The sequence below is a fragment of the Ailuropoda melanoleuca genome, chromosome 11 (assembly GCF_002007445.2).
Source record: "Ailuropoda melanoleuca isolate Jingjing chromosome 11, ASM200744v2, whole genome shotgun sequence".
Classification (NCBI taxonomy): domain Eukaryota; kingdom Metazoa; phylum Chordata; class Mammalia; order Carnivora; family Ursidae; genus Ailuropoda; species Ailuropoda melanoleuca.
The window spans coordinates 12405433-12432372 of NC_048228.1; the positions used below are offsets into that span (position 1 = coordinate 12405433).

Sequence of the window (26940 nt, forward strand, 5' to 3'; positions counted from 1 at the left end):
CTGTCCTTGCACTTTTAATCCCCTGCCCTCTCTAGTTTCATAAAAGAACTTTCCCCGGAGGGATTCCAGTGTGGTCTGAGGTGAGCCAGGAGGTTCGGGATGGTCTCACCCCCTTTGGACTGGATGCAGGCTCTTCCCCTCCACAAAGCCATTCGTGACAATCACTGCCACTGACCGCACTCTCGCCGGATCATACGCACCCGCATACACTGAGTTCTTCCTGGGTGTTTTCTTATGGAAGCCTCTCCACAGCCCTCTGATGTCATCCCCATTTTACACAGGTGGGAACAGATGCACAGAGAAGTGTCCCATCCGAGGGCACACAGCTGGTGAGGATCAGGACTGGAGCGCAGGGAGTCTGGCCCCGGGCCTTCAGTTGTAACCTCTGTGCTATAAAGGGCTTTCACATCCTTGAGCTTGTCTGACCTTCCCCCCAACACACGCACGCGTGCACACGCACACATACACCCCACTACCACCACCAAACCCGAGGGATGAGCAGAGCGGACCTCCTACTCCAGCTCTCCAAGTGTGGAGTCTGAGGTCTGGGGACAAGTTCCAGGGCATAGGACTGGTCCCCTGGTTTTAAGAATAGCACCCTCTCCATACCCGGGGGCTCAGGGGCAACGCAGCGTGGGCAATCACCTCTTGCTCCCTAACCAACCCCCCAACACGTCTACTTTGGGATGCTAACGGGCTCTGGAATTGGACAAGGTACGGCGGGGCTGCTCGTCTCTGCTCTGTCATGTCTGGGGCCTCCGGAGCTGGAAGACGCAAAGCTGGGGGTGTCTCCACGGCCAGGCCCTGGAATCCCTCAGAAGCATCCTCCCTTCCCTGTCCGGCGCTCGGTGCCAGCTGTGGCTGGACTCGTAGCCTGGGCTTCCTCATGTCCCTGAGGCCTCGGGCTTGTCGGTGTCTCACACGGTGGCTCCGCAGGTGAGCGTCCCAGCCAACAAGACGGAGGTCACGTGGCCTGTTCTGAAGGCAGAAGTATCACTCTGCAGCATTCTGCCACCAAGAACCAGCCAGGACCTGCCCAGATTTGGGCCCAGACCCTATCTTTCCACGAGAACAGTCAATTTATGGACGTGGATGCAAACTGCTTCAGGGGGCTGGCATCAAGGCCAGCCCCAGGGCCATGAAATGGTGGCACAGAGAGTGTGGGACCCTAATGGGATAGGGCAGAGGCTCTGGTTAGCATTTTTAAAAAAGATTTTGTTTATTTATTTGAGAGAGAGAAAGAGAACGAGCAGTGGGGAGGGGCAGAGGAGAGAGAGAGAGAGAGAGAAGTGACTCTCCGCTGAGCAGGATGCAGGGCTCGATCCCAGGACCCAGAGATCATGACCTGAGCCAGAGGCAGACTGAGCCACCCAGGCGCCCCTCCCATTAGCATTGACCCCCCGGCATCCCAACACTGCCTCTTGGCAAAACGCTGGGTATCTGTGGTTCCCGGGAGCTTCCCGTCCTCATCCTGGAGGACGTGCTCCTGGTGGCCAGCAGGGGGCGCCCAATACCCCCTTGGCGTCCGCGGGTGAGGAGGGAACCAGGCAGGAGGCCACTGGTAGCCTCTCTGGACACAGTCGCCCTCCGCTGTCCAGCAGGGAGCCCTCGAGGGGACTCTAGCTGTGTCCACACTGCGTCGGCCCCTGCCCCACCGTCTCCATAGCGGCCTGTTGAAGGCTCTCTGGCTTTTCCCCTGCCGCGTTAGTCCTGCAGCAGCCCCTGGGGGGCACCGCGGGCGGGGAGCACAGCGGGCGGGGAGCACTGCGAGCAGGGAGCCGGCACTGGCTTTGCAGTTGGACAGACGGTGAGGCTGCGCCAATCCGCAGTCTGGACTTGGGATTTCCCAGACGCAAGAGGAAGGGGGTTGGACCGCAGGATCCTCTAGTTTCCAGAACTCCAGGGAGCGCCTGAATTCCTTGAGAGGTGAGGTTTCTGAAAATACCCCTTGTCTTGACAAAATGCCCCACTCGACTGAGGCGTCTGCCCGGGGCTCCCTGTTTGCCATGTGGGCGCCATGCTGGATTGGAACTGTTGGTGGCATCGGCCTGGGGTCCACGGGAGGCACTGAGATCCAGGGAACAGGCCGGGACTTCTCAGAGGAGTAACAAGGGCAACCCCTCGTAGGAATGAACACCTACTGTGTGCCAAGCTCCTCACTCTGCACGTGGGGAGGGCACTGCGTCTGGTTTGGGAAGGAGGAAGTTGAGGTCACACTGCCTTTCCTGTTGTCCTCTCTGCTCTTCCCTGCTTGGCCGCACAGGAGCGGTGATCACTCCTGCCTTGTCCCCTGACTTCCTTCCCCACGCCCCTGCGGGGACCCCACCAGGCCAGCCTTACTCACCCTCCTCTCTCCTTCTGCCTTCCCTCAGCCTCCCCCCTGCCACACGATGGCCGGTGCAGCCCCCCCCAGGAGCATTGACTTGGCATCCCTGGCTGGCATTTGTCTAGAAGGTGGGGGGGAAGGGGTTCTCTGGGGCCCCACCCAAAGAACTTTCTTGGCAACAGAAATCACTTAATCCTTTTTAAACATTCCTTCCCCTCAGGTTTGATCTGTGATCCTGGGGCCTGATTGAAGTCTTTGAAGAAGTGACATGACCTCTTGAAAGCCCAGCCTGCCACAGCGTCAGGACATGGGGATTCCTAGGGCAGAGGTGAGGGGCGGGTGGGGCCTCGGGAAGGAACTATTTTTCAGTGAGTCAGCCTTTCCAGGACTGCGGGGAGCTTTGCCTTTGGTGCCCGACATCAGGGCCACCACATTTAGGCTCGTGGGCCCAGTGCTGCCCGACGCCACAGACACCATCAGACAGGCTACATGTGGTGCCCCCTCAAGCTGTGTGCTGTGACAGGCCCCCTGCCCATGAGCTGCTGTGGCTGGTCTGGCCCACGAGTGTCGGCAAGTCTCTGCTTTCTAATGACAGGGAGGAAAGACCCTCCACGTCTCCCTTGCTTTAGCTGTCCTATGTACCTGGGTGCCTCCCTCAGTTTCTCCGGGCTGAGCCCTGATACCCTGCTCATCTCTTATAGCAGAGAGGGGCTGGATCCTCTTTCCTGGGCCTCAGCAGCTGGAGAGATGGCCCCACATCACAGTGCCACCAGCCGCCTGTTCGCTGCTATGGCGACCGCAGCCTGGGTCGGACCTCTCATGGGCTGACGTTTGCCTCAGTCGGGCCCAAGCTCGAACAGAACAGAAGCTTCAAATCCCAGCTCTGGCTCTTTCTCTCTGAGTGATGGCAGGCATGCCTCTCAAATCCTTCGGAACCTCAATGTTCTCATCTGCAAAATGGGCATAATATGAACACAGCTGTAATGAATCTGTGGCGAATCCCAGTGGAGCAGCAGTTGTCAAATTCTCTTCCCCTTGGTGCACTATCCTTCCAGGTGAGTTCTCCCCACCTCTGTGCCAACTTCGACCTTAACTTCTCTCTCCCTCAGCTTGGGACGGGCAGTGTAGACGGGGGCCCCAAAATCCTGAACTCCAAGGGGACAGTTTAGTCTCTGCTGTGCAGTTTTTAATGAATGGACTTGGGATAGAGGTTTTCAGTGGATGTGTTTAAATGACAGATAATATCACTTGCCATTAACCTGGCCGTCATTAATGTAAATGGGGCTTCTCTTGGTGTTCACTTTAGCTTTCTTTCTTTCTTTCTTTTTTTTTTTTTTTAAGATTTTATTTATTTATTTGACAGAGATAGAGACAGCCGGCAAGAGAGGGAACACAAGCAGGGGGAGTGGGAGAGGAAGAAGCAGGCTCATAGCGGAGGAGCCTGATGTGGGGCTCGATCCCATAACGCCAGGATCACGCCCTGAGCGGAAGGCAGACGCCCAACCGCTGTGCCACCCAGGCGCCCCATCACTTTAGCTTTCTTAAACTTCTGACGTTCGTTTTATCCATTTGGTACATGTTAGTTAAAAGCCTACTATGTGCTGGGCACTGGGTTATGTCCTGAGGGTCCTGGTGGATCAGGCAGGCAGGTTTCTCTGTTGATGGGGTTTATACACACGGGAGGGTACAAGTAAACACACAGACATATTATGTAATTACAAATTGCATAAACGGTTTGGAGGAAACAAACTCATTTGCTTATTAAAGCTTAAATGATACAAAGGTAAGCTTCAGCCTAAGCCCATGGAAGCTGAGGTTTTTCTGGGGTAGTATCATGACAATAAATAGCCACGGGACAGTTTCCATAGGTCGCAACGGCCTGCTAAGCCCGTGTATATAAACGAGTACCTTGTATAAATGAGCTCATTCACTCCTTACAACAGTACTCGTAGCTGAGTGTCATTATCTCCATTTTACAGATGAGCACACAGAGGTCAGGAGGTCAAGTGACCTGCCCAGGTCCCATGGCTTGCTAAGGAAGCTGGATTTGAGCTTGGGTTTGTTTGATCTGTGCTGGCTGTAATTACAGACCTTGTCCAAGCCGTGCGGCCGGGCTCTTGCCACAGTGTCTGTCATGTTGGGAAGCCCAGGCAGGGGGTTCTTGGCTGGAGGGCCGAGGGAGAGCAGTAGCAGAGAACCCCCTGGGGATGCGGCTTCCCATCTGAGCTGGAAGTGGGGGGGCTCCCTGAGACCCGGGGCTGGAATAGCTAACGCCAAGGCCCAGGGCAGAGGCCTGTCTGCTAACAGATGGGGGCTAATGGTGTCTGTCTCCAGGCTACACTGGCAGGCCTGATTGGAAAAGGGCCTCTACCTGTTTGCCAAAGCTGAATGAAGGTGATGGGGTACGGATGGGGGCCCCCACTCTGTCTCCACATAGCACCTGATGGGCAGGGCGTCTCATGGCCTTGACTGTTCACACGTTCAGGGCCAGAGGTGGGTGGCTTAGGAGGCTGGGAGCCCTGCGCCCAGGCTCTGGACTCCCTGCTCCAGTCCACCTGCTACCGGCAGCCCCAGTCCTACTCTCCCCGTGGGTTTGAGTCTGGACCTAGAAATGAAAGGACCCAGATCCAAATTCCAGCTTTCCCACTCTCTAGCTGTGTGACTTTGGGCAAGTTACTTACTTCTCTGAGCCTCAGTTCCTCATCTTTTCAACGGGGTGTAATAAGACCTGCTGCTCAGATCCTGGGAGAGGAAATATGACGATCTATTAAAGGGCTTCCCCCAGCTCCTGGACGATCACACAGTGTCAGTCGATAAGCATAAAGTCAAGTCCTAGTCTTCTCAGAACTTGGGGTGTCTGCCTCTCCCCAACTGATGGAAAGAGTCTGCAAAACAAAGTGTGACCCGCAAATGCGCCTTCCATGATTTTGTTCTAGAGGCATGGGTGCTTATCTGTGTGACCCGTTGTCCCTCGAAGTGGTCATCTCTCAGGAGGCTTTCCTGGGACTTGGCTTTGAACAGGCTCCGTGGAAGTGCTTCATCCTCTGAAGGTGGATCCGGCGTTTGGAATTAGCAAGGAATCTTCTGGACCCTGGACTGCTGACATTGGGTGGGGGTTTGTACCTGGCAGTGCTGACAGGGGAGAGAGGATTGCGAGGCGGCTGGGAGAGCAGGGCAAGTTTCTCTGCCGTGGGAGGCTTCGGAGCAGTTTTCAAATCAATGTGGGGAGCGCAGTTCTACTATGGGCCAGGAAGAGAAGCTTGGGGCATCGAGGCAGCAAGCCTCGTTGGAGGCCGACCTTGGGCAGAGAGTGATGCCCTCCCAGAAATGACTGTCCCCAGACATCCCATTGAGATCATTTCCTTGGCAAGGACAGAGCCCTGCTCGAGTACATTTAAGCCTAAAAGGGAATCTATTTCGAGGATTCAGGGGTGTTTCAGAACCCCGGAGCCCTACCTTGGCCTCAGGAGCGATCCCAGGAGCTGGGCAAGGGCTGGGGACCCAGGCATTGCCTGCCTGCTGGCCTTTCTCTGTTCCCATGACGTATGTCTCTCTTTCTAATTGTGGTAAAATACACATTGCCTGAAATCTGTTGTAACCTTCTTTAAGGGTACAGTTCAGTGGCATTCAGGGCATTCACAACATTGTGCCTCCATCACCACCATTCATCTCCAAGGATATGTTCGTCATCCCAAACAAACTCTGTGTGCCCATTACACACCCCCCATGCCCCCTCCTCCAGCCCCTGGGCAGCACCATTCAGCTCTGTCTCTCTGAATTTCACACATCTCTCTCCACCCAGCAGAATGTTTTCAGAGTTCATCTGTGCCGTGGCGTGTATCAGACTGTGGTTCCTTTTTAAGGCGGAGTGCCACGGTTTATCCGCTCCTCCATCTACCGACATTTGCCTCGTTTCTGCCCTTCGGGTGCTGCGTGCAATGCCAACGGCATTATTCTATCTCTCCTTCTCTCTTTGCATCTGGGGCAGATTTCTTGGCTGTTCCGGGCACGTGGCAGAAGGTGGCCATCCTGCAGCTTTGGAGTGCCAAGTGTTCCGTTCCAGCCTCCAGCCCGGTCCCAGTTCCAAAGTTCTGAGGCTGAGACCGTGACTGTGAGGTTTGTGCACTCCGGCACTGGGCCATGCGGGTGTCCATATGGCTGCTGGGCTCCATCCTTGGGAGGGGGGGATGCTTCTCAGAAAGGCAATGGCAGTGGTTTGGGACTGAGAATCTTTTCCCTCGTTAAGAAGCCGAGCCAGGGGTGCCTGGGCGGTTCAGTTGGTGAAGCATCTGCCTTTGGCTCAGGTCATGATCTCGGGGTCCTGGGATCAAGTCCCATGTCAGGCTTCCTGCTAAGTGGGGAGTCTGCTTCTCCCTCTCTCTCTGTCCCTGCTTGTGCTCTCTCTCTCTCTCAAATAAATAAATAAATAACATCTTAAGAAAAAAAGAAGCTAAGCCAGGGCATCCTCAAATGGAAATATTTCCATTCTGATGAAGCTATCTGGAACGTTTCAGTCAGAAGGCTCAGAAAGATGCTATTTTATTATTTTTATCATTTGTATTAAAAATCTTTTTGTATTTACATGTAGTTGACACACAATGTTCCGTGAGTTTCACGTGTACACATAGTGATTCACCTTCTCTTACATTATGCTGGGACCGTCTGTCACCACGCAATGCTGTTACAGGCTCATTGACTGTATTCCCTATGCTGTACCTTTTTTTTTTTTTTAAAGATTTTATTTATTTATTCGACAGAGACAGAGACAGCCAGCGAGAGAGGGAACACAAGCAGGGGGAGTGGGAGAGGAAGAAGCAGGCTCCCAGCAGAGGAGCCTGATGTGGGGCTCGATCCCATAACGCCGGGATCACGCCCTGAGCCGAAGGCAGATGCCCAACCGCTGTGCCACCCAGGCGCCCCTATGCTGTACCTTTTATGCCTGTGACTTACTCCTTCCATCACTCGAAGCCTGTACCTCCCACTCCCTTTCTCCCATTTTGCCCATCCTCCCGCCCCCTTCCCCCACCGAAAGATGCTGTCTATTTTAATTTCAACATACACGCGTGCTTTGTGTCTTCAGACTTACTGTTTTTGAGGCGTAAGTGTGGGGGCCCAACAAGTCATCCTGGGCCCTTGACCTGGTGTAGGGACCTGTTTGCTTTAGGGGCTGGTTAGTTGGAGGTGCGGGAGGAAGGCGTATCGGCCAGCTACTGCTTCAGAACCTCGGGAGCAGAGGTCCTGGCCAAGCCCCGACTCTGCCCCAGCACGCTCACTGATCCTTCGGGACCCTCCTTAGAGCCACTATGCACCTTCCCAGCTTCTGTTTTGTGAGTATGAGCCACTACCTGAGTGACATGGGACACATCTCTTGATATCACTAAATCTCAGTGTCTTACTGATAAATGGCTGATGATACCCACTCTGCTTTCGTTAGTAAGTTGGCGAGGTGGTCCCATGAAGCCAATGACCTGGGCTTCTCAACGTCCGGGGTGGGGGTGCAGCTTGTCCCCCAGAGGACATGCAGCAATGTTGGGAGTCATTTTTGGTTGACACAGCCGGGAAGGGTGGGTGCTACTGGCATTGGGGGGCGGAGGCCGGGGATGCTGCTAAGCGCTGCAGGGCGCAGGACGGATTCCCCACCAGAGTTAACAGGCTCCAAGTGTCCGAGGCGCCGAGGGAAGAGAGGCTGGTCCTGAGCAGCGTGGGACAGTCAGTCATTCCCTCTGTGCATCTTTACTGAGTATCTTTTGGTGCTGGCTGGGGGAATGGTGGGGGGATGGAAAGGACCCAGTCCCTCCCTATTGTGGGGCGGGGTAGAGAGTCTGGCGTCCAGTGGGCACATCTGGACTGTTTCTACATTGAAGTTTAGCCTGCGTTGGTGGAAAGCCCGGCATGCTGCTGTGGCCAGACCCTGCTCGAAGCAGAGCAGACCCCGCTGGCAAAGCGTGGCGTGTGGGGGCTCTTTGGGGCACAGGCTCAGCGAGTAAATGAATACGTGGCCTTGGGTGGGCACAGCTTTTGTTGGCAAACAGGTGCTTCCAAAATGCCTGGGGGCGGGGCGCTGCCCTGCAGCCTCCCCTCGCTGAGCAGTGCTCAGGCTACCAGGTGTATTGTTTGAATGGGGGAAAAGCAGGCTGCCCTCGTGGAGGGATCGGAGGTTTGGGAACTAGGAGTGGAAGCAGATTTATCGAGTTTTTTCTGAACTCGTGGCTTTTCTCAGCTAATGTTTGCCTCCTGTGCCGCCTGGGCCTTGGGGTCGGGTGAGAAAAGGAGGGTCCAGAGAAAAGAAGACCCCAGAGAGCAGGAGAGGAAATTCCAGACCCCTTTATATCCTTCAGAGGATGGGGGTGGGGTGGGGGCTGGTCTGGGTTTCCAAAGAAAAACACCAAGGGCGACCCCGGCCCCTCCTGACCTCCTTCCCTGACCTTGGGCGCAGCTTTCTCTGGGGGGTGGAAAGCCCAGGCCAGCCCTTCTGGGTGGGCGAGGTGCGAAAGGCAGTGGCCCCCTGTGGTGGGGCTCTGGGAATGAGACTGCGGCTTCCCCATAGTGGCAGCCTCTCCCCTGGCCCGGGCTAAGGGAAGGTGCTGGAAGGAAGGCAAGGGCAGCTGTCGTGAAGAGCATTTCTTCTTGCAAGGCCCCCGGAACCAGAAGCCAGCCTTTCCGACTCTGGGTCAGGCCCTCTTGAAGGAAGAGCTCTCCCCACTGCTATTTCTGCAGGTGGAGGGGGGCCTTCTCCACCCTCCTTCCTCTTTGTTCGCCCTTGGAGCCCTAATGATAAAGCTGACAAAGCTGTAGCCATGACGAGGGCTTCCTGCCAGCATCAGCAACGCTGTTCTAGGGGCTTTCCATCTCGTGTAATCCTTCTGTGCTCCTCCTGTCCCACCTCCCAGCTGACTCTCGGTTGGTTGGGGGCCTCCCAGGTGGGAATGCACTGACTTAGGCCTGTGTTTCCTTTCTCCCCTTCAGTGCTTCTGGGGTGCGGTGAACCCTCGGTGCCCCAGGCCTGCGTGCTCGCTTGGGTAACTAGTGGAACCCGAGGCTTTGGTTTCCCTCGGCCCTTAACTCAAAATAGCCATCTAGTGCAGGCTCGGGCAAGTTTCTTATCTCTCAGAAGCCTGTTTCCCTCTTTGCAAAATAGCTTATACGAAGTTATGCACGGAGAGTGTTTAGCGGATGAGATCTCTGAGAGCCCAAACCCAGGATTATCACCTCATCGTCATCATCCAAGACAGGCGTCAGCGAACTTTCTCTGTAAGGCCAAACAGCAAATATTTTTGGCTTTGCAGCCCCTACAATCCATCACCCCTAAATTCTGCTCTTGTCTCTCCAAAGCAGCCACGGACAATAAGCAAGTGGGTGTGTTTGTATTTCAATAAAACTTTATTTACAAAAACAGGTGACAGGCCAAATTAGGCCTGCGGGGTGCCAGTTTGCTGACCCCTGATCTAAAACCCCGAGGCTTGACTGCCAGTGCCTTGTGGCAGAATGGAGAGCAGGGCTTAGGTCAGGGTTGATGGGAAATCAGAGTGTCCATGTGCAAACAACTGTCTGGGAGTGTTTTGATGGCAGGGGCTGATCTACTTTTGAGACCCCATCCTGGGTTCTCAGGGGGGCATGGTAAGGGCAGAGTAGGTTTGTGGGTGCATGACTTTTCCTGACGACCAGGCCCTCATGCTCTTAATTAACTCAGCAGATATTTGGCTACAATCTGGGGGCGATTAACACGGACAGTAAGAATCCTGAACAGGGCGAGGCTTCTGAGTGTGCCGTCCCTCTTTCCTGGAAAGGGGTCCTTGTCATCAGAGCCACCCTGATTTTCTATTCCCTAGGAGCCAGGACTCTGGGGCCCTTTCCCTTTGGGCCATTTAATTCTCATGGGAACCTGTCCGATCAGAATGATTGTTGTTACTCTAGTGGAACAAGGGGGAAACTGAGGCTCAGACAGATGAGGTCACATGGCTGGAAAAGGCAGGGATTCAAACCTGAAACTTTCCAACTTTAAAACACATTCTTTTCCACCTTCCCTGGTTAAAAGAATCCCACCCCCTAGATAAACCTCGAGACCTCCCTTGTGCCCATGCTCTGTGCCCGTCCCGGGCCAGGGGGGCAGCTGTCCATGGTTCACCCTTCTGCTTGCACCCCCTTAGAGGCCCCCACCTTTGTTCACCCTCCTCCTCCCTTCCCCACCCTAGCAACTTCCTGGTCCTCCCAGGCCGCTGACGGATTGCTTGGCCTGGCACAGCCCTGCCCAGCCTGCTGGGCCTGACTCAGGCTAGTTCTTCCTCGTGGGCTGCTGGGGCCACCTCCCATCCCGCCGCCTGCCCGCCTGGCAGGTCTGGCAGGTGAGTGACTCACAAGCCTGGGCCCTCCGCACGCCCGGCGCAGGGAGCCAGTGCACCCGACCCGTGGGTTCCTGCCTGCCCTGCCAGCTGCTGCGACAGACAGGACCCTTCCCTGCCGGTGGGGCCCGACCCTAGCACCTGCACTGCTCTCCCCGAGGGCCGGAACTGGACCGCGCGGAACCCAGGTCAGATCTGGGGTTTTTGTACATCTCTGTCCCTCCCTGAGTTGGAGGGGGACCCTTTGGGGGCCACGGGGTGTGCGTGGGGTTTCTGCTCTTGTTGACACCCTTGGGCTCCAGGCCCAGGGACACCCTGCTCCCTCTCAGTTGGTGGTGGGGCTCCGGGACGCAGTGTGCCAGGCTCTGCAAGGCTAGGAGCCTCCGTGGACACGGCCCTGACCCTGGCGGCCCCCTGTGGGGCGGGTCAGGGCAATGTGGGGGTGAGGAATGCGGAGGGAGTCTGGCAGGGGTGTGGGTGCCACGGGAACTTTCCCTGACTCCCTTCTCAGGGTCACAGAGTTTGATGGTTGCAGCTTGCTATGGCCTTACAGGACACCTAGTTTAACGGCGTCATGGCAGAGCTGGGGAAACTGAGGCTTGGGGCACAGGGAGTAATTCAAGGTCACACAGTGAATCGGTGGCAGTGCAGGGGCTGGAACCCGGACCAGGGTTCCAGCCCTCCCCACCCCCCAGCCCCGTAGCCCTCTCCCACCGCCTTCTCTCTTGGCCACATTGGAGGGAGGAAGGCGCCATGCACAATTTCACAGGTGGGATTTTAAGGGCTCACAGGTGGCAGCATTTTAAAGGTCACCCTGGCGGTCCTGGCCGTGAGCCCCAGACAGGTGGCTGTTGGGCCGCAGCTTGACTGTCTAAGCTTGCTGCTTTTGGAGACAGCCTCTTCCATCTGCATGGCGGGTGTCTGGCGATGGTGACATAACGCTTGCTGGGGGCTTTACTTAGTGCCCGGCACTTAGCTAGCAAAGCACGTCCCCTGGGTTAACTCACTGGGTCCTCCCAACGCCCTGTGAGGTAAGTAGTAGTCTTATCATCATGCTTGTTTATAGCGGAGGAAATAGGCACAGAGAGGGTAAGTAACTTACTCAAGATTTCACAGCTTGGAAAAGGGGAGCTGAGATTTGAGGCCGGAGAAGTCTAGTTCTAGAGCCCGCTCGAGCCCTCAGCCGCTCACCTCCTGCTGCCGCGAGAGGACGAGGCTTGGGGGGGGGGTGCTGGCGGGGCGTGACCAGGCTGAGCTTGCGAGGGCTTGTGTTGAGATGCTTGCGTGTCCCTCTGGCAGCCTCCCCGGGTCCTGGGGAGACAAATGTCGCTGCTGAAGCTTATCTCCCTTCCCCAGCTTCAGCTCTGTGGCCGGTCACTCTCTGCCTCACGCAGCCCCCCAGCTGCAGAGTCCAGTGCAAATGGTTTAACGACTTTCAGGGTGGTCTGTGTTGAGCGAAGAGCAAGCCTTAAAAGCAACCGGTCCAGGATTTCAGCGCCAAACACCGCCGGCAGGGGTTTACCTGGAGCCCAGCCCGGCCAAGGGAGGCAGGAGGCATGGGTGGGCATGGCGGAGGGAGCGGGAGGGGCTTCGTCCAGAGTCTGTGTTCTTTCTATTAGCATCTTCCAGAGTGGCCTCTGCTGTGCTACTCCTGGCTCGGTCCATCTTGGAAGGGTCCTTTGGTGATCGTCTGTTGTCCTGATGGGTCTCACACCAGCTTGGGGTGCTGGGCAGGGCAGGAATGATGAGCCCCGTCATCGAGGGACAGAGGGTCAGAGAGGTGAGGTGACCTGCCTGAGGTCACACGGCTAACAGATGGCAGAGAGTCAGGCCCTCTCTCCTGGCTCCTAGCAGAGAGTGCTAACGCCAGGCTGGCCCCTCCTCCAGCTTTTCCTCTGGAGGATCCTGGTACATCGGGGACAGAAGCTTCCAAGGCGAGGCTGCCTTCCCAGCGTTTGGCCCATGAATCAGGGTCCCCTGAGGCTCGGCTGGGGACCACCACCTCTCTTCTGTCCCTTGGAGGGCTGAGTTGCTCTGGGAGGAGCAGGCAGGAGTCCTTCCTCTGGGTCTCTTCTGTTAGTGGGCCTCTGGGGTCTTCAGGGGAGTGACTGGTCTGGCCCCGTTCACATCCCTACCACCCAGAATGCAAGAAGAGTCCCTGATGTCTCCGTCTAGCACGTCGTCTCTAGGACAGTCACATGGGTGGGGGGTTCCCAGGCTGATTCCGTTCTGTCCTCTCCTCCTCCTAGTAATAATTAATATTATTACTACTACGACTAACAGCAGTGTTGGCTATTAGTAACGCCACCGTGACTATGTTTCCTTTTATTGGTGCTTACCAAGTGCCCAGCTCTATGCCACGTGTCCTGCATGCCCTAGCTCGTTTTGTCCTCTTGATAGCCAGCATTTCACAGATGAGAAAGCAAAAGTTCAGAGAGGTGAAGTCACTGGCCTGGGGTCACACAGCTGACCAAAGGCACGGAAAGCATCACTCAGAAAGGTTGAAAGTTCGCATCATCCAAAGTCACCATCCAAAGTCGTGTGCTAAGTTTCTGGTGCAGCCGTGACCAGGGCCTGGCTTGGTTGCCTCTGGACTGTGCCTCTGGGCTGGGCTGGGTGTATGCGAACTTGAGAACCATGGGGTCTGGTGGTTCTGCCTCTCCATTTTATGGGACTTTGGACCTGCCGCTCACCTTCTTGGGGCCTGGGTTACCCCATCTGGGTGCAGGGGCTGATAATTTCTTCCCTGTGATCTATCCGAGGCCTGTGAGTTATAGTCATGGCTGGGAATGCCTGTAAAACCTTGAAACAGTATGCATGCAGAGAATTAGCATGAAGAGAGTAATTATCCAAGCAGCGTCTCCAGTCCCCTCTGTGCCTGGGACAGCCTTGACATTTAATCCCCACAATTAGCTTGGGATGAAGGAGTTTGAGCTGAGCTCTACAGCAAGGAAGCTGAGACTCGGGGAAGGAAAGCAGCTCGCTCAAGGTCACAGGACTAGGAGGTGAGGAAGCAGGGATTTGAACCCGGTCTGTGTGTGCCCCAAAGTGAGCATCCCCCTAACCCTGATGAGAGACAGCTCCCTGGAGATGGGGGTTCCCAAGCGAATTCAAGGTGGTGATACTTGTGGGAGCAGGTCCCCAGGAGCTTAGCAGGTGGGTCCAAGGCAGGTGGGGTGGTGCTGCCACAGAGTGAGTTCCTAGCTGCCCTGTTCAAGCCTCCTTCCACTTTGCCCTTCAGCGGATGAGAGAGAACTTCCTCCCCCATCATTCCTTGTCTCAGAGACAGAGGCAGCTCTTGTTCCAAGAGGACCAGGAAAATAGGGAGGGTCTCCTGGCCACGCTGGGACCTGCTCTGCAGGTAACCCTGACGCCTCCTCCCGGACCAGCCAGACCCAGCTCAGCCACTGGGCGGGGACTTCTGATGCCCCAGCAGAGGGAGGGAGGCAATGGGGCTAGGTAACACCCCTCCCCTCTTCCCCCCTCCCCATCTTACCCAATTCCCTGGATCTTCAGAGCGTTGTCATAATTAAATCCGACAACCATTCATTCTATCTGATAGAAGGGCTTCCAATGTCATGATTTGCGATAGTCAGAGTCGGGGAGGGGGACCTTGGGCTATAGCCAGGAGGCTGCCTCTGCTCTCGTTCCATTTGTCATGCCCTGTGTGACCTTGAGCAAATCCTTTGTCCTCTCCGGGCTTCAGTTACCCCTCTGTGGTTGGAGGGGGGTGGCTTGGATCATTCCTGAGGGCGCTTTCAGCTCTGAAAGTCTCTGAATCACTCAAATGGAAGGCCCCAAGGTGCCCTCTGGGCTCTTAGCCAGCCGTCCCTCCTCCCACGTGGCCACAAGGCCTGGGCGCATAGGAATGTGGGGAGGCTCCAGTGTGCTTCTGATGCGTGGCGGACTGGAAGGACTGGAGTGACCGCCATTAAAAACCCATTCCTATTCAGTCTGGTCAATTCGGGAATAAATCTGGGATGCTTGCGTTTGTCCAGCTGCAGGGAGAGCCCTCCTGAGGTCCTTTCCCCCTTGCTGTTAGGGGGAAAAACTATGGACTTTGGGATCAGACTGAGTTCAGATCCCAGCTCTGTCCGTTCTGATGTGTGAACTTGGGTGATTGGCTTGGTCTTGGTTTCTGCATCTAAAACACCAGATGATAATCCTGGACTCATTCTGCGTTATCCCGGACAGAGCCCTGGGCCTGGTGCACAGTAAGGGCTCAGCAAAAGGAGGGGCATGTCTCTGATCCCAGTGCCATCCTAATCCCCCATTTCCAGCAAACAAATAAGGCTCCAAAATGGCGGGACACCTCATTGCGCCGTCCAGATCCTTAATGCCATGTTCCATGCAGACGAGCTGATGTGTCGGGTGTGTTTTATGATGATGATGCAGTGCTTTATGGTCTTTTCTCTTCCTCTTAAAATTCCTCTGGAAACTACAAAACTGGGCCACATGCCTCAGTGGTCGCCCTCCTCAGACTGTTGGGTTCTTCATCTGTGAACCTTGCTTTCCCCACAGGAAACTGGAAACCCCAGGCTCTGGCCAGGGCAGAGCAGTCAGGAGAGCAGCCTGCTTCCCACGGATGTCTCCCTAGAATCCAGCTGGCTGGTTCTAGCCACCGATCAGAATTCACAGGGTATGGGGATTGGTGGGTGAGCGTGAGATCACCTCAATTAACTGCAGAGCAAGACCCCCAAAGCTCAAGGGTCCTGGCGGGTGCTCTGGAATTCTGAGGTAGCACCCAGGGACTAGATTGGGGTTGACTCTGACCAGACCCCAGGATCTGGCACCGCTCTGTTCCTAGGCCCAGTCCTGGAGCCACAGGTCAGGGAGTTCACTGCACTGGGCACATTTTGTGGTTGCCCCTGATTCAGAGACCTGTGGTTTGGGGATGGAGCAGATGAAATTCCCTGCAGAGTGGTGATTTCTGGGAAGGGGGGACATGTGCATCAGAGTACACGCTGCTGCTTTTATTAAGCTATCTCAAACTCATCACCTGCATGGCACTTCTTTTTTCCTTTCCCTTAAAATCAGCACACTGTTCTCTGCTTTCCCTGGAATCCTGGCCAGGGGATTTTCCAGTTAGCAGAGAAACTGTATCCAGCTTTCTCCTGCTTCACTGAATGGGAAAGGTATTGTCCCCTAGCCCTTTTTCTCTTGCTTTTCAGTTGTATTCATCCATCCATCCATCCATCCATCCATCCATCATCCATCCATCCATCATCTATTCATCCATCCACTCATCTATCATCCAAAGATCCATCCATCCAGCATCCACCCATCCATCCATCCATCCATCATCCAATGATCCATCCATCCATCATTCATTCATCCATGTGTCCATCCATCCAAACATTACCCATCATCCAACAATCTATCCATCCATTTCTGTCCGTTCACTTTTCCATCCATACAGCCATCTGTCTACCTATAGACTATTCATTGAGCATGTACTCTGTGCCAGGCACTGCATCCTGGAGATAACAGCTCTGTGCAAAACAGACACGATCCTGCAGATTGTAGGATAGTGGGGAAGACAGACAATTCAACAAGCGAAATAGTACTTCGTGGTCCAGACTTATTGCCTCTGTTTGTCAGTTTTCTTATGTGGTGTGTGGGATGATGGCCGTACCTATTTCATGGGATTATTGTGAAGATTTGATGAGATAGTATGGGTAAAGTGTTGGCCCAGTGCCTGGCATGTAGTAAGTGCTCAATAAACGTTAGCTATGACGATGATGATGACCACGGTCATGATGAAGATGATGATGGTTAAGGTCACCTAAACCAGTGCCTGGCACTAACCAAGCGCCCCTGTGTATCCCTGAGCTGGGCAGGCTGGCTTTCCTTAGCAGTGGCAGAAAGTAATAGAGGAAAGGTGATGCAGGGCAGGCCCCATGCCAGCTTCTCAGGGTGGAGCATGGGTGCTGGCTGGGCCATCTGGTAGCAGGTTGTGTGGGTCTGAGGGCTTCTTGGGGGAGCCTGAGCCAACATGGCTCCCTGGCTGGTTTGCCCAGTTGGGAATTGGTTGCGAAGCTTCTCAAGGCAAAATAAGCCATAATGCCAGGAGCTGTGGGCTGCCTTTGTAGGGCCCAGGGTCAGCGGTCCGGAAGCTCCCAGAAGTGAAGGAAGGCAGCAGAGGTGGGGATGCACCCCTGCACTGGGGCTCTAGGGGGAGCAGTCAGAGTGGTTGGGGGGGTCCCTGGTGTTCTCCCTTGGGCTGATGGGGGCTGGGGCATGTCAATCATACTTGCCACTGTGCCTCCAGATCCTGGAATGGTGACAGGCACATCTCAGGCACTTATTTGGGGGAGTACCTGGGAGTATTGAATGCACACTGAGACTCCATTGGGATGGTCTGATTTAAGTATCGTGCTGGCTTACCTGGAAGTAGCAGTGGTTTCTGGAACCAGAAAGGAGTGGGTTCATAGGCTGATACCCCCACTTCCCAGCTCCGGGGGACCACTTTCTGAGCCTCAGTTTCCCCATCTGCAAAATAGGAATCACAATATCGACATTGAGGGTTGTTGCATAGATGGGAAATGGTGAAGGGCCTAGAAAGTACCCAGAAAGAAGCCCCTGCTGTTGTCATGATCCATGCATCTGGGGTGATTATCCAGTCGTAAGCCAGGACTGTGGGATTGGGCTGGCGCAGACTGAGAATCTGATGAACCCCACATTTGAAGTTTTGGGGAGGGGTGGTGGAATAGAGTCAGATAGACCTGGAATCCATTGCTTGCTTGCTGTGTGACCTTAGGTAAGCTATTTGTCTCCCTGTGCCTCTGTTCCACCTGTCAAAAAGGGGACTTTTTTTTTTAAGGTTTTATTTATTAATTTGAGAGAGAGAGAGAGAATGAGAGAGAGAACACAAGCAGGGAGGGGCAACGGGAGAGGGAGAAGCAGACTCCCTGTTGAGCAGGGAGCCCCACATGGGGCTTGATCCCGGAACCCCAGGATCATGACCTGAGCCCAAGGTGGACACTTAACCGACTGAGCCACCCAGGCGCCTCTCAAAAAAGGGATCTTGAAAGCAGCCATCCTATAGAGGTCTTGCAAGAGTAAGTGGGATCGTGCATGAAGAGTACAGGGCCTGGTGTGTGGTACGTGTTCAGTAAAGGGGGGCTTTCGTCACCAAGTAAAGGGGCTCTGGTCCTTCCCTGACATGCTGGGGCTCCCTTCCCAAGTGACCCTTTCCAAAGCAATATAGCTCTGCTGACACCTTGGGGAGGTCACAGAAGATGCTTATTTCCAGGAGAAAACCTCAGGAAGCCGTTTGCCTTAACCTCTTAGGTTCCAAGGGGCAGGACTTGAGAGATCATGACTGGGGCTACACGGTGTGGGGGAGGGAACGTAGACTTCAGCTTTAAATCCCGGCTCCTCCACCCTCCCGCTGTGTGACCGTGGGCATGTCACCTAACCTCTCTGGGTCTTTTTCTTTATTCATAAAACGACAAAGCCCCCTTCCTTGTGGGGTTTCCTGGAGGCCGAGCACACAGTGGGCCTCTGTAATGGGAGTGATTTGCGAAGGCTCCTCGGAGGGCGAGGGAGTAGATGTTAATGAACACTGGGGCTGGTCCAACAATCCAGTCTATAAAACTCCTGCCTGCAGCTTCTGGTGCGTTGCTAATGGGAGTTTATGTGAAGGACACAGTGGGATAAGGGCCCATTGTTCTGAGTGAGGACAGTTTTATGACTCTTAGAAAGCGTCTTTCATCTGGGAGACCAGGGAGCTTATGGAACCTCCCAGCCCTGGGCGGTGAAACTGGGGGACGCTGAAGGTTTCTGGGGCCGGTGCCAGGCTGCAGCCATGGCCAGGCCCTCTTGCTACAGCTGGGGCAGTTGGCGGAGGCTGAGCACCACCCCCCCCCCCGGTCCCCCTGGGACTGTCACTGCAGCACCTCCCTTTCCCCAGGCCCAGGACCTTCCCTCCTGGAGANGGCTGAGCCCCCCCCCCCCCCCCCCGGTCCCCCTGGGACTGTCACTGCAGCACCTCCCTTTCCCCAGGCCCAGGACCTTCCCTCCTGGAGATCTGTCCAGCCCAGCCAGGTCTGCTTGGCAAGGCTGGAGGCTCACTGTGTCACCCTGGAGGTCCCCTCCCTGCTTCCCCTCCTCAGCAGCCAGTGCCACATCCTTTTCATCCTTCCAGAATGGGCCTTGGGCTCTGTTCGCTGTCAGCTGACCAGCAACGCTCCTGCCTGGGAGCGTCGCCTGGCACCCTGAGCCTTGGATAGGGGCAGTAACCTGATGCCAGGAAGCTAAGACCTTGTCTCCTCGTCCTTTCTGGCTCCTTGGCCAGGCCCCAAACAGAGAAATCCAACCTCCCCTTGGCTCAGCAGATGGCCCTAAGCCTTCTGTCTGTTTATCCCCGGTTGAGGCGGCAGATGCCCAGAGGAGTGGGTGGGACTGGCGTCCTCGTGTAGACTGGGCTGCTGCACAGGGCCTGTGGGATCTGGGCTGATGGGTAGAGGATCCATATGGGGGTCACGCTTGCCTTTGACGCCCCCGGCCGAGTTTCCCCCAGGCTGGGACTCCCTCTCCCCCTCCCCTTTCCTACTTTGGGAGGTACAAAAAGGCTAGAGCAGGATGTTGGGGATACCCTGTGCCTTGATTGGCCCCAGAATCCCCTTCAACCTGCAGTGAGACGGTAGCCATAGGCAGTGGGCTCTGCCTGAGTAGGAATCCCTCATAGGCTTCTCTGCTTTCAAGGAATAAAAATCCACTCAGGCAAGTTCAAGGTGAGGGGGCTGTATAAGAACACAATGGGCCACACTGATGGACATTCAAGGCTTTGTGCCTCAGTTTCCTCATCTCTAAAATGGGGATAAAAGTACCTACTTTTTTTTAAAAAAGAGATTATTATTTATTTAGAGAGCATGAGTCCGGGGATGGGCAGAGGGGGAGGGAGAGAGAGAATCTCCAGCAGACTCTGTGCTGAGTGGGGAGCCTGATGCAGGGCTCGATCTCATGACTCCGAGATCATGACCTCAGCCGAGATCATTGTCTCAGCTGAAATTGAGGGTCGGTTGCTCAACCCCTCAAACTACCTACTTTTTTTTTTTTTTTTAAAGATTTTATTTATTTATTTGACAGAGATAGAGACAGCCAGCGAGAGTGGGAACACAAGCAGGGGGAGTGGGAGAGGAAGAAGCAGCCTCATAGCAGAGGAGCCTGATGTGGCTCGATCCCATAACACCGGGATCACGCCCTGAGCCGAAGGCAGATGCCCAACCGCTGTGCCACCCAGGCGCCCCTCAAACTACCTACTTTATAAGGTTGCTGTGAGGACAAAAGGAGTAAGGTGTAAGGTTATGCACGGAGCCTGCTGTAAAAAGTGCTATGTAAGTGTTTGCTTTTATTATTGCTCGTTTTAATTGTGAACACCTTCCAGGGCTATATGGTCTCTGCCTCACTATCTTTTATTCTATAATCCTGATTTTTTTTTCTCTCTTATGACATTTCTGACCCTCCCCCCCCCCCGGCCCCCCGAACCTGGGTTTGAACGTGGCTGTGGTTTGTTGCAGCCGTGAAGGCTGGCTCCCGCCCTGTGTGATCTTTCAGGCTCAGGGTCCGTGGTCCTTGGACTGAGTCAGTCTCTCACCTCTCCAATTTCAAATTCCTGGGAGAAGCGAGCTGATTGGCCGGCTTTCAGGCAGATGTTCACCGTCTCACCCAATCAGCTGTGCTGGGGAGGAGCCCGCTGCCAGGGCCCATGGGGGTGGAGGGAGGCACGTCCTGGCCAGTCTACCCCAGCCTCTTCCAAGGCTCTATCAGAGCGGCAGGCAGAAGAACTGCAAACAGTGGTTTGGTGCTTTTTTTCCTGCCAACCCACAGGGGCATTCCCCAGGGGGTGTCTCTAGGTGATCAGGACAAGCTTTCAGAACTAATGCTGCCAGCCCTTGGAGCCTGTCTGGCTCACAAATTATTGACCCATTTACAATTTGTAGTAGTTGTCAGTATTAAAAATCAGGGCATTTGAGATAGAAATCTGGACGTCTGGCTTCTCTTGGGGGAACAAAAGAGAGAACTCTGGGGACACGGAGAATAGACACATAGCATCTACTAGAACTGGGGTGACTGCCCTTTTTACAAGGGGCATGTGCTCTCCAGGCCCTCAGGGGTCCCCCCCTTTCCCTGTGGTATCCCTAGTCCAGCCCCCCAGGCACTGGAGTTTCCGACCTTACTCTATACCCCAGAAATGGGAATTGCACAACAATAAAAAAAGACCTAGTTCTTCAAAATTTTGGAATATGTGTATGAACCCAGTTCTGTGCCAAAGAGCCCACAAATATGATCTCATTGATTTCTCTGCGCAACCATGAGGTAGGTATTATTACTTTCACTCCCACTGTACAGATGGTGAAACTGAGACTCTAAGAAGACACGATGTGCTGGAGATTAGCACAAGCCTTCCGACTTTAGAAACAACTGTAAACTGACAGACGAGCTGTGGGTACAATGCATTTCCCTCCGAGGCGTTTGAGAGGAAACTGCGAACTCGTTCCTTTCCTTTGGATATTTAGCGTGTATTTCCTACGGACAAGGACACGCTCTGTCACAACCATGCTCCAACCGTGAAAATCAGGAAATGCACACGGTGCATTCCTGCCATCTCATCCTTAGCCCCTGCTGAGTCTCGCTGGCTGTCTCAGTGATGGCCTTTATTTTATACTGAAAGGGTCGAGTTCAGAACCACATGTGGCATTTAGTTGTCCAATCTCTGGTTTCCTTCGACCGGGAAAAGTTCCTTGGTCTTTCCTTGACTTTTGTGACCTGGGCATTTTGGAAGACATTTAGAGGGATGCCCCTCAATTTCGGGTTTGGGTGATGTTTGCTTGGAATTGTGTGAGTTGTGCACCTTTGGCAGGAATCTGGCCCCATGCTGTGGTGTCCTTCTCCACGCAACCCATCAGGACACTCGCGGTGTCCAAATACCCCGTTACTGGTCATGTCCCCGGTTTGACTGCTTGGGTGACGAGGTGTCTGTGAAGCTGCTCCCCTCCCCTCGGTGGTTTAGAGGTTGTGTGGGAAGTGCTTGGAGATAGTGTAAACAGCCTTCAATGTACTCATTTGCTTGTTACTTGTCACATCAGTATGGACTCTTGGTTTCTCATTGTCTTCAATGGGATATCAACCCTCACAATCATTATTTATTCTGATGGTCCAATTGCCCTCAGTTTGGCTCATGGGAGCCTTTGTGAGCTGGTTTCTTTGTCATTTTGTGATTTTGCCATCACTTCTTGAGCAATGTATGAGTTTCTGGCCCAGCCCTACATTACAGGCTCCGATTGTCCTTCCTTTGGAATCAGCCCTTACTCCAAGGAGCTCTGGATCTCTTGAGTTGAGAACGGAATTTAGGAGCCATGATCTGGCTGCTTAGTGTGCTCATTGCTATTGGGTGTCCCTGCCCCCAGGCCTTCGTGGTGGACAGAGCCAGGAGCTCACACCCACACGTCCTATCCAGCCCAACACCACAGGGGGCCATTCTTCTTTTCTCCCTTCAAGTATCTGTCGTTTGCTTCTCCAACAGGGAGAATCCCAAGAGTTTAAGCTCTTGACCACTGCTGTACTAGGTTGCTTCTCATTAGTAAGAGTTTGACTATTGATGATGAGATAATATCAAATAGCGTATTTATCTAATGTCAGTGGGAAGTGGAAAAATCTCTGCTAGATGGTGTTGACTTGATCCTTCAAACTTCTGTGAAGATAGAAGAGGGCAAGAGGATTGTTGTTCCTACTGTACAGGCAGTGGGACAGAGTACAAGAGGGTGAGGACTGTTTTCAGGGTGCTGCAGAGATCTTGGGGTGGCAGAGCTCTGTGTCATGTCTGTGTCCAGCCCACTGGACGTGACTGTCCATCCCCCTCCTGTGGGTGTTTTGGGAGACCGTTGAGACCGCATCCCCAAGACAAGGAGCTGCTCGGACTGGCCTGTCCCTGACACTCAGGCCCATGAAGTGATAACTCAGAGAAGTCAAGTTCCCTTCTTCACCTGGGCCCCCAGAACCCCCTCTGCCTGTGGCTGTGCCTTTGACCTCAGCTTGCTTGCCCATAAATGCAGATCTTGGGCTGGGGAGGAACCTGGAAGGCTCGAAGTGGGGGTGGTTGCTCAGTACATCCCAGCCCCCTTCAAAACGCCAATCAGGGGCAAGAGGGTTATGGGAAGAGAGTTTCATCTTGGTAAGGTAGCTTGTATTTGTCTTTTTTCTTTTTTTTAAAAAATATTTTATTTATTTGTCAGAGAGAGAGAGAGAGACAGAGAGATAGAGAGCGCACAAGCAGGGGGAGTGGCAGGCAGAAGGAGAAGCAGGCTCTCCACTGAGCAGGGAGCCTGACGCAGGTCTCGATCCCAGGACCCTGGGATTAGGACCTGAGCCAAAGGCAGACGTTTAACCGACTGAGCCGCCCAGGCCTCCCTGTATTTGTCTTTTTTTCATAATCAAAATGTGATCCAACCTCTCTTAGCTAATAGCCTGGTCATGATTGGTTTGATGGTATAGTAAATAATAAGGACTGACCGCTTCCTGCACGCTCTCCAGTCCTACTTCCTGGGTGAGTGTGGTATCTGGGCTTGGAAAGGCTGCTTTCCCATCTACCTGCTGTGGGGTTGGGCTGGTGGAAGGGGGCCTGGGCTGGAAGACAGAGGCCGAAGCCCTGGGTTTCCATCCTGACTTTGCCACCAGCTTGCTAGGCAACCTTGGGCAAGTCACTTAGCCTCGCTGGCCAGTGGAACATACCACCCCTATCCTCCCTTCCTCCCTCTTTCCCAGGTCAGGGGCGGAGACAAGGCAGAGCAGAGTTCCAGTCCCATCCAGATGTATTGCTTACGCAATAAACCCTGCACCCACCAGAATGTTCAGCAAGTGGGAAATTCTGGTTAATTGAATGTTCTGGGACATGGAAATGTTCCCAGAAATCCTTTTTGTTCCTTTTGTGGCCATTGAAAACCATTTACTCATCTATTTAGCAAATATTTGTCTCCTGCCTGTGCCTTACCGGGCTCTGTCCCAGGTGGGGGGAGGCACCGTGAATGAGACCGCAGAGTCCCAGCCTGCAAGGACTCGCAGTCCAGGAGGGGACATGCACAAATGCAGTGGACCCTCAACACTGCAGGGGTTCAGGGCACTGACCCCGTGTACAGTGAAAAATCCGCATACAACTTTTTTTTTTTTTAAGATTTTATTTGAGAGAGAAAGCAAGAGAGAGCATGAGCAGGGGGCGGGAGATGGAGAAGTAGACTCCCCTGGGATCATGACCTGAGCTGAAGGCAGATGCTTAACTGACCCAGGCGCCCCCCCATACAACTTTTGACTCCCCCCAAACGTAACTGCTAACAGCCTGTTGTTGACCAGAAAGAAGCCTTATGGATGACATGAACAGTCAATTAACATATTTGGTACATTATACGTATTATCTACTGTGTTCTTGCAATCACATAGGCTAGAGAAAAGAAAATGTTACTGGGAAAATCATAAGGAAGAGAACATACATTTTTATTGAAAAAAAAAAATCCATGTATAAGTAAACCCTCCCAGCTCAAACCTGTGTTTTTCAAAGGTCAACTGTACCCCACACCACATGGTAGGACGGATGCCCCGAAGGACCAGAGGACGCTGGGGGAGGCCCGCAGTCCAGTCTGGGGGCCCTAGAGAAGAGATCCTGACCTGGAGAAGGTGTTATCGGCTGAGAGCCTCAGAAAGCATTAGCCACCGCGTCTGGGGAGCTGGGGAGGAGCTGTCGTGGTATTCCAGGCAGCGGGAACAGCATGGGCAGAGTGAAGCACTGTGGACATTCAATTGTGCTGTGGGGCTTAGAACGTGAAGCTGGGGAGACGAGAGAGAAGGGGTGTGAGTGTTGGGACACGAGATGGTGGAGAGAGCAGCAATGTAGGAAGGTGAGGGCTGCGGGCTCGTTCAGGCTAAGTGGTCGGGGAACCGAGTCCACTTGGGGAGGTTTTCTGGGGATTCTGGGCCTTCTGATGGTTCCGGGCGGGAGGGGAAACCTTAGTGCAACCAAAGAGGAGGCCGGCATTCCAGTCTGGAGGACTCGGGGTGGGGTGGGGGGGAGCTTCGGCCCAGGAGGGAAATAAGATAGGCAAGGAGAGAGGTTGGAGCAGATCTGAAAGCCCGCGAATGCAGGTCCAGGAACTTGTCCTTGCTCTGTCTGCTCCAGGAGGACCCAGGCTTCCAAATTCTGGCCTGAGGCTTAATGTTATGTGACTCACTGGACATATGAAGATGTCCTAGCGGCTTTGCTGGTGGAGGGAGGGAAGGAAACATTCTTCTGCTGTTCTTCAAGTTCTAACACCTGGACTAAGAATTAAATTTATGTGAGACAGATTAACAGGAGAAAAAAAAACCAATGTTTTTTTTTTGTTTTTTGTTTTTTTTTGCTTTGTTTTTTTAAGTAATCTCTGCTTCTAACCTGGGGCTCGAGCTTACGGCCCTGACATCAAGAGTCGCGTGCCTTACCGACTGAGCCAGCCAGGCACCCCCAAAGCTAAAGTTTTATTACGTGCACACAGGGGCCCAATCATGAAATTGAGACCTAAAAAAATGACCAGTGCAGGCACCTTTTATACTTTCTAGGTAAAGAGACAAACAAGCAAAGAAAAAACTCCCCCAAACCCCAAATCCCCCAAACCAAAAAAACCTGTGAGGAATTGACGGGACAAAGAAAATTTAGTTTTGGGGGGCTTCCATTAGTAAGGAATTCTGAACAGAAATTGGGCTGGGGTAATATAATTTAGTAAAAAAAAATTGAAAAAAATAAATTAGTAACAAGGGTTGTTTATACAGCCTTCTCGCCTCTACATTTCCCATCGCTGGTGAGAGGGATGTCTCTTTACCTCCTGGTACAGAGGGGGTAACTTCCACATGGGAGATTTATTTCCTGCTTTCAGGGGGACAGAAGAGGGTCTGAGTGCCCTTCTCACACAGGCTCTCCAATAAGTAACTTTTATTTAAAATAACCAGTATGCCTAAGTGGCAAGTTTTGACTTGGCCTGCCCTTCGCTCCTACCCTGGGGCTTTCCTGAAGCTTTCCTGTCTGTTGTCACGGGCCCTGTTTATTCCTCCCTGGATCGGAAGATCCAGCAGGGCAGAGGGCACCCCCGTTTTGTTCACCGGTGTCTCCTGCGTGCCTAGATGTTGTCCGGAACCTAGTAAGCGCTCAACTAGTACTTACCAGCTGTTCACTGTGAGCCTAGTGTTGCCCCAGGCCTGGGGCTTGGGACACTCTATGAATGACTCTTAGGACAGGCTTTGGGGAGCTTACGTCCTTGTGTGGCGAACGGACAATAAACAAGTAAAACAAATCAACGAGTAAGATGATTTCAGAGAGCGTGGCCTGAGTGTGGTTTGTCTCCCTGCACTGTAGTGGCCTGTTTATTTCTGTCTCCTCCTAGCCTGTGAGAGCCAGGGGGGCAGGGCTGGGGTCTGTCTGGTTCCTTGTTTCATTCCCAGCCCCTAAGGCCGGTGCCTGGCAAAGAGGGAGTCGTGAAGGAAAATGTTCTCGCTGGCTCCGTTGAACGAACCGACACAGGCTGACAGATTCCGCTGCACACACTACACCTGTGCCCTTTGGAGGCTGTGGAACTCGTTATTATCAACCCGGGAGTAATTGCTGATAAGCCTGAGTGTGAATTTCGTGGCAAATAGAGAGGTTGCAGGGCACTGTTTAGTAACAACAGGGATAATCTTAATTAATGACCTGATAACTATAATTAATTGCATCATATCCGGAGGCCGTCTTTGGGATTCTGGGAAGGAGTACCTAGTGTTTGGTAGCTCTGGGGGCTGGAGGGGAGGGGAGGGCTAGGATCTCCGATCCACCACTTCCTCGCTTGGCAAGCTTTGGCCAGTTACTCATAGCTCCCAGCCTCAGTGTTCTCATCGGGAAGGTGGGGCTACTCGGCGGGGTTGTTGCCAGTTCAGGGCCCCCGCCCCCCGCCCCCCCTCAAGGGGCTGCGGTCCCTCGAACCCAGGGCGACAGGCCACCGAGGAGCTGGGTGGGGGCCCCCCTGCGCAGGCTCGCCCCCCACCCCCCATCTCTCACTCTCCCCGGGGAAGCCCTGGCAAACTCCTGGAAGTGAGGGAGGAGCAGCGAGCAGCTGGCGTGTGCGCGGGACCTTCCCGCGGGCGACCCGGGGCAGCGGGACCGCGCGGGGCAGCTTCGGGCGGGAGCGGACGCCCGCGGGGCGGGGGGTGGCAATGAAGGAGCGGGGAGGGCGCGGCCCCGCCCCCGCGGGCCTTCGGTTTCCCCACCTGCAGCGCGAG

The 26940-nt window shown here is 54.1% G+C and overlaps 1 protein-coding gene across 1 annotated transcript in view; it reads left to right on the forward strand.

Moving 5' to 3' along the window:
* Positions 1 to 10722: 10722 nt before the first annotated feature.
* ARHGEF10L (Rho guanine nucleotide exchange factor 10 like) overlaps positions 10723 to 26940 on the forward strand; it is a 159235-nt gene continuing 143017 nt past the window's right edge. Inside the window, exon 1 of the mRNA XM_034671270.1 lies at positions 10723 to 10853. The gene's annotated coding sequence lies outside the window, so the exon portion shown is untranslated. The remainder of the gene's footprint in view (positions 10854 to 26940) is intronic.